The sequence below is a fragment of the Myotis brandtii genome, unplaced genomic scaffold, assembly GCF_000412655.1.
Source record: "Myotis brandtii unplaced genomic scaffold, ASM41265v1 scaffold7, whole genome shotgun sequence".
NCBI classification, from domain to species: domain Eukaryota; kingdom Metazoa; phylum Chordata; class Mammalia; order Chiroptera; family Vespertilionidae; genus Myotis; species Myotis brandtii.
In genome coordinates this window covers 847,199-854,064 of record NW_005370740.1, presented here as the reverse complement: position 1 = coordinate 854,064, position 6,866 = coordinate 847,199, and the positions used below count along the sequence as shown (strand labels likewise).

The 6,866-nt window shown below is 41.3% G+C and overlaps 1 protein-coding gene and 1 pseudogene across 7 annotated transcripts in view; one reads left to right on the top strand and one right to left on the bottom strand.

The window, feature by feature from the left end:
• Positions 1-4,283, bottom strand: part of LOC102242523 — a 26,405-nt pseudogene extending 22,122 nt beyond the window's left edge.
• Positions 1-6,866, top strand: part of BCL2L13 (BCL2-like 13 (apoptosis facilitator)) — a 212,771-nt gene that overhangs the window by 178,452 nt on the left and 27,453 nt on the right. The gene's annotated exons all lie outside the window — the stretch shown is intronic.

Genomic DNA, 6,866 nt, shown 5'->3' with positions numbered 1-6,866 from the left:
GGGGGAAAGAGGAACAAATGTAACCTGAACAATAAAGATTTAATTAAAAAAAAAAGAAAGAAAAATGGTGCACCTGTGCATAAGGCTCATAAGAGAAATGAATGCAGCATGATTATAGCAATCAGTGATTAGTGAATGTTGTAATTCATTACTAATAATTATGTAAAGAATAGACCAAGATGGCGGCATAGGTAAACACCGGAAATTGCTGCCTCGCACAACCACTTCAAAAATACAACTAAAAGACAAAATGGACATCATCCAGAAAAACAGGAAGGCTGGCTGAGTGGAAATTCTACAACTAGAAGGAAAGAGAAAAGCACACTGAGACTCAGAGGAGGTGCGGAAGTAAAGTGCAGAGGTACGGAGGCGCACGTGGAAAGGGCTGGCAACTGAGGACACGGTTGTCTTTTTCAATTGTGAGGGAGTCTCAAGCTCCCGACTACTATGAACTCCAGTTCTGGGCAAGTCTCTGGGGACCCAGACTCATACAGGGAGAAACTGGACTGTCTGGCATGGGGCGGAACTTGAGGGCGGCTTTCTCTCAGAGGTGCTTACAGCAATTACCGCGGGACACTGAGACCCGGGGCCTCTTAGGGCAGGGCTGAGGATCAGCCATAGCTGCTTGTTCCGCCCTGTTGATTCCCTGAGAACCTGCCCCACCCAAGCTGTGCACAGAGGCTTTTGCATATGAAAGGCCTGGCCCTTTGCAATCTGAAAATTACCTAAAAAACCGCAGCTGGGTCAGAGACCCAGAACATCCAAAAGAAGGCCCAAGGCCCCACAGCAGCTTGCATTGCTTCACAGCTGGGCTTCATCTGGGCACCTCCAAACCCCAAACAAAGAAGAGGAATCTGCAGATCTCTCCATAGCTCCTGCTGTGTAGCCTCAGGCAGAGGCTAAATTAGCACCTCCTTAGAGATCCAAGAGCCAGTGTACCCAGTGGTCAGAGTGGGACCATCCAGATTACAACTCCTCAGATCCATAAGGGACACACTCAGGGGGCAGACTCAGTGAGCACCAAAGCCCCACTGAAGCAAGTCTTGCCCCAGAAGGGTGTCTCCAGCACAGAAGTTCTCCCACTGCAGACACAGCTGATTCTCACAGCCAATTGGCCTGGAGGTCAATTCCTCCCAGTGACACCTAAAACAATCAAGGCATAACTACAACAATGCTGAAAGGTATTCTTTAAGAAGAGGAAGAAGAAGAAAAAGGTAAAGATAAAAATTATGAACAACAAATACATATCTATCAAGTGAATCTAAAAATAAAGTGAATAAAAAATCTGATGAACAGAATAAACTGGTGAATATAATAGAATCAGGGGCATAGAAATGGAGTGGACTGACAGTTCTCAGGGGGAAAGGGGTGTGAGGGGTGCAGGAAGAGACTGGACAAAAATCGTACACCTATGGATGAGGATATTGGGGGGAGTAAGGGCAGAGGGTGGGGTGGGAACTGGGTGGAGGGGAGCTATGGGGGGAAAAAAGACGAACAACTGTAATAATCTGAACAATAAAGATTTAATAATAATAATAAAAATAATAATTATGTATAACAAGATATTGTAAAAATTAAGTGATGAAATTTTTATTAAACCATTTCTTACATACTGTTATATTGGGTAGGCCACCAAAATATTCCTTGTGGGCCATGAGTTTGACATGCTTGCTTTAGGGTTTTCTATGTACAATATCATGTCATCTGCAAATAATGACAGTTTTACTCCTTCTTTTCCAATTTGGATACCTTTTATTTCTTCTTCTTGTCTTATCACTATGGCTAGCACTTCCAGTACTATGTCGAATAGTAGTGGTGAGAATGGGCATCCCTGTATTGTTACTGTTCTTAAGGGAAATAGTTTTGGCTTTTGCCCATTGAGTATGATGTTGGCTGTAGGTTTGTCATATAAGGCTTTTATTATGTTGAGGTATGAGCCCTCTATTCCCACTTTGCTGAGGGTTTTTATCAAGAAAGAGTGTTGGATTTTGTCAAATGCTTTTTCTGCATCAATTGATGTGACTATGTGATTTTTATCTCTCAATTTGTTTATGTGATATATCACTGAAAGGTTCAGAATGGGTGGGGGTCGCACACCTATGACATGAGGCCATAATGTATCAAAAGAACTTTTATTCCAGACACCTGGGTGCAGGTGGGCTGAGTCCAAAAAAGGAATCAGAATAATAAAAATAATAATTATGTATAACAAGATATTGTAAAAATTAAGTGATGAAATTTTTATTAAACCATTTCTTACATACTGTTATATTGGGTAGGCCACCAAAATATTCCTTGTGGGCCATGAGTTTGACATGCTTGCTTTAGGGTTTTCTATGTACAATATCATGTCATCTGCAAATAATGACAGTTTTACTCCTTCTTTTCCAATTTGGATACCTTTTATTTCTTCTTCTTGTCTTATCACTATGGCTAGCACTTCCAGTACTATGTCGAATAGTAGTGGTGAGAATGGGCATCCCTGTATTGTTACTGTTCTTAAGGGAAATAGTTTTGGCTTTTGCCCATTGAGTATGATGTTGGCTGTAGGTTTGTCATATAAGGCTTTTATTATGTTGAGGTATGAGCCCTCTATTCCCACTTTGCTGAGGGTTTTTATCAAGAAAGAGTGTTGGATTTTGTCAAATGCTTTTTCTGCATCAATTGATGTGACTATGTGATTTTTATCTCTCAATTTGTTTATGTGATATATCACTGAAAGGTTCAGAATGGGTGGGGGTCGCACACCTATGACATGAGGCCATAATGTATCAAAAGAACTTTTATTCCAGACACCTGGGTGCAGGTGGGCTGAGTCCAAAAAAGGAATCAGTGGAGACTGAAGGGAGAGGCAGATTTTTATTAACTTCTGCTGGCTGCAAGCTGTTTCTGCTGATCTAAGGGTCTGGTCTGTACTTGGTTCCTCCTATCGCCAGATGTCTAGTGGTTATCTAGGCTATGCGGAGCTCAAGGCTGCAAGCTTTCTGCAAGATAGCCATTAAGCACAATAAGTTTTCTCTGCCCCATTTATCTTTAACCCTTTCAATGATGTATATTGATTTGCGGATATTGTACCATCTTTGCATACTTGGAATAAATCCCACTTGGTCATGGTGTATGATCTTTCTAATGTAATGCTGGACCCGATTTACTAGAATTTTGTTGAGGATTTTAGCATCTGTGTTCATGAGGGATATTGGCCTATAATTCTCTTTCTTTGTGTTGTCTTTATCTGATTTTGGGATTAGGTTAATGCTGGCTTCATAGAAAGAGCTTGGAAGTGTTTCTTCCTCTTGAATTTTTTGAAATAGTCTGAGGAAGATAGGTGTTAGTTCATCTTTGAATGTTTGGTAAAACTCCCCTGTGAAACCGTCTGCCCACGGCTTTTGTTTGCTGGAAGTTTTTTTTATTGCTGCTTCAATTTCCTCCATAGTTACCGGCCTATTCAAGATTTTTTTATTCTTCCTGATTGAGTTTTGGAAGATTGTATTTTTCTAGGAATATGTGCATTCCTTCTACATTGTCCAGTTTGTTGGAATAGAGTTGTTCATAGTATTTTTTTATAATCCTTTGTATTTCTGTGGGGTCTGTTATTTCGCCTCTTTCATTTCTGATTTTGTTAATTTGGGTCCTCTCTCTTTGCTTCTTGGTGAGCCTCGCTAGAGGTTCATTAATCTTGTTTTGTTTTTTTTTTAAAGAACCAGCTCTTGGTCTCATTGATCTTTTGTATTGTTTGTTTTTATTTTTATCTCTGTGTCATTTATTTCTGCTCTGATCTTTATTATCTCCTTTCTTCTGCTCACTCTGGGCTTTTCTGGTTGCACTCTTTCTAATTCTTTAAGTTGTAGTGTTAGATAAGTTACTAGAGGCCTGGTACACAAATTCGTGCATGGGGGGATTCCCTCGGGGTGGCCTGTGGGGATCAGGCCCCAGCTTGCACCCGCAGGCTCACGGCCCCAATTCATGCACCCAGCTTCGCAGCCCCGCATCCCCACCTGGCATCTTGCTATTCCCTGACACTGCCCCTCACCTGCTCCACCATTCCACCTGCGGGGTGATAGATTGGGGCCAGGCCCACCCCAGTGCCTGTGCGAGAGGCGGCAGCCCCGCCCCCTGCCGTTGGTTACCGTCTGCGGGGCGATCAGTCTGGGCCGGGCCCCCTGCAGCTGCTGCTGGTCGCCGTCTGCAGGGCCATCAGTAGGGCAATTGGGTGCCTGCTCGCTCTTGTTGGGGCCTATCAGGCCAACAGCGCCTCCACTGCTGCTGGCTGTCAGTGCCACCATGTTCCGCGCCACCCCCTAGTGGTGAACGCACATCATAGTGAGCAAACTCCCGGTTGAACTCCCTGTGGAACAATTTGCATATTAGGTTTTTATTATATAGGATTACCAGTGTTTCTTGTTTTTTGAGGTAGACCAGTAATGCTATGAACTTCCCTCTCAGGACTACTTTCATTGTGTCCCATAGATTTTGGATTGTTGTGTTTTCATTGTCATTTGTTTCCAGGACGGTTTTATTTCTTCTTTGATCTCTTTGGTAACCCACTCATTGTTTAATAGACTATTAAGCAGCTTCCAAGTGTTTGAATTTTTTTTTTATTGTTATTGTAGTTGATTTCTAATATGCCATTGTGGTCTGAGAAGATGCTTGATATGATTTCAATCTTCTTGAATTTAGATGGGCTTTGCCTGTGACCCAATATGTGGTCTATCTTTGAAAATGTCCCATGTGCACTTAAGAAGAATGTATATTCTGTAGCTTTGGGGTGAAATGTTTTGAAGATGTCAATTTAGTCAATTTGATCTGGCAAGTCAGTTAGGATTGCTATTTCTTTGTTGATTTTTTGTCTAGAGGATTTATCCAGTGATATCAGTGGGATATTAAAGTCCCCTATTATGATTGTATTGTTGTCCGTCTCTCCCTTGATATCTTCCAGAAGTTTGTTTGTTTTGTTTTGTTTTAAATGTATTTGGGTGCTCCTGCATTGGGTGCATATATGGTTACCAGAGTTATATCCTGTTGTATCGATCCCTTTAGAATTGTGAACTGGCCTTCCTTATTCTTGTTATGGCCTTCATTTTGAGGTCTATTTTGTCAGGTATAAGTATTGTTACCCCAGCTTTTTTTTTTTCATTTCCATTAAAGATAATTTTCCATCCCTTAACTTTCAGTCCGTGTGAGTCCCTTGTTTTGAGGTGGGTCTCTTGTAGACAGCATATATATGGGTCATGTTTTCTTATCCATTCAGCCACTCTGTGTCTTTTGATTGGAGCATTTAGTCCATTTACATTTAAGGTTATTATTGATAGGTTCTTGTTTGTAGCCATTTTTATTTTTTGTGGTGTTCCTTCTTCTTCTCTTTCTATTTCTTCTTTTTACAACAGTCCCTTTAGCATTTCTTGCATTGCTGGCTTGATAGTGATATAGCTGGCTTGGTGGTGATAAACTCCCTTAGCCTTTTTTTGTCTGTGAAGCTCCTGATTTCTTCTTCAATTTTGAATGATAGCCTTACTGGATAGAGTATTCTTGGATTCAGTCCCTTCCTTTGCATCACTTTTTATACTGCCTTCCATTCCTTTCTGGCCTGATGTGTTTCTGTTGATAAATCATTTGATAATCTAATGGGGGGTCCCTTGTAGGTAACTCTCTGTCTCTCTCTCTTGCAGCCTTTAAGATTCCCTCTTTGTCATTAACGTTTGCCATTGTAATTAGGACATGTCTTGGTGTGGGTCTTTTGGGTTCATCTTGTTTGTGACTCTCTGTGCTTGTGTGATGTTTTTCTTCCAAAATCAGGGAAGTTTTCTGACATTATTTCTTCAAATAGGTTTTCTAATCCTTCCTGCTCTTCTTGTCATTCTGGCATCCCTAATATACGTATGTTGCTTCATTTCATGTTGTCCCAAAGCTCCCTTAGGCTCTCCTCATGCTTTCTAATTTTTTTTCCAATTGCTGTTCAGATTGTGTGTGTTTTCTGCCCTGTCTTCTAATTTGCTAATTCGGTCTTCCACTTCTTCTAGTCCACTGTTGAAACATTCCATAGTGTTTTTTTTTAATATATTGTATTGATTTTTTAAGGGGGGAAGGGAGAGGGATAGAGAGTTAGAAACATCGATGAGAGAGAAACATTGATCAGCTGCCTCCTACACACTCCCTGTCGGGTATGTGCCCACAAGCAGGGTATAGGCCCTTGACCGGGATTGAACCTGGGACCCTTGAGTCCGCAGGCCGACACTCTATTCACTGAGCCAAACCGGCTAGGGCTCCATAGTGTTTTTTATTGTAGCTATATCACTCTTTATTTCCTCTTGATGATTCTTACATAAGTTGTTGATTTTCTTATCCAAACGATTTAGAAACTGTACGACCCCATGCCCTGACCGGTTTGGCTCAGTGGATAGATAGTCGGCCTGCAGACTGAAGGGTCCCAGGTTCGATTCCGGTCAAAGGCATGTACCTTGGTTGCGGGCACATCCCCAGTAGGAGGTGTGCAGGAGACGGCTGATCGATGTTTCTCTCTCATCAATGTTTCTAACTCTCCATCCCTCTCCCTTCCTCTCTGTAAAAAAAAAAAATCAATAAAATATATATATAAAAAAAAGAAACTGTATGACCCTTACTCTGAATTCTTTTTCTGACATGTTCATGCCTCTGTTTCCTTTAGTACCTTTCCTGGTGACTTCTTTTCTTAACTTTGTGGTTTTTTACTTTGTCTCCCCATTTTTGCTCTTACCAAAGGATCTAGACCAGTGGTTCTCAACCTTCCTAATGTCGCAACCCTTTAATACAGTTCCTCATGTTGTGGTGACCCCCAACTTCATTGTTACAAATTGAACATAATTAAAGCATAGTGATTAATCACAAAAACA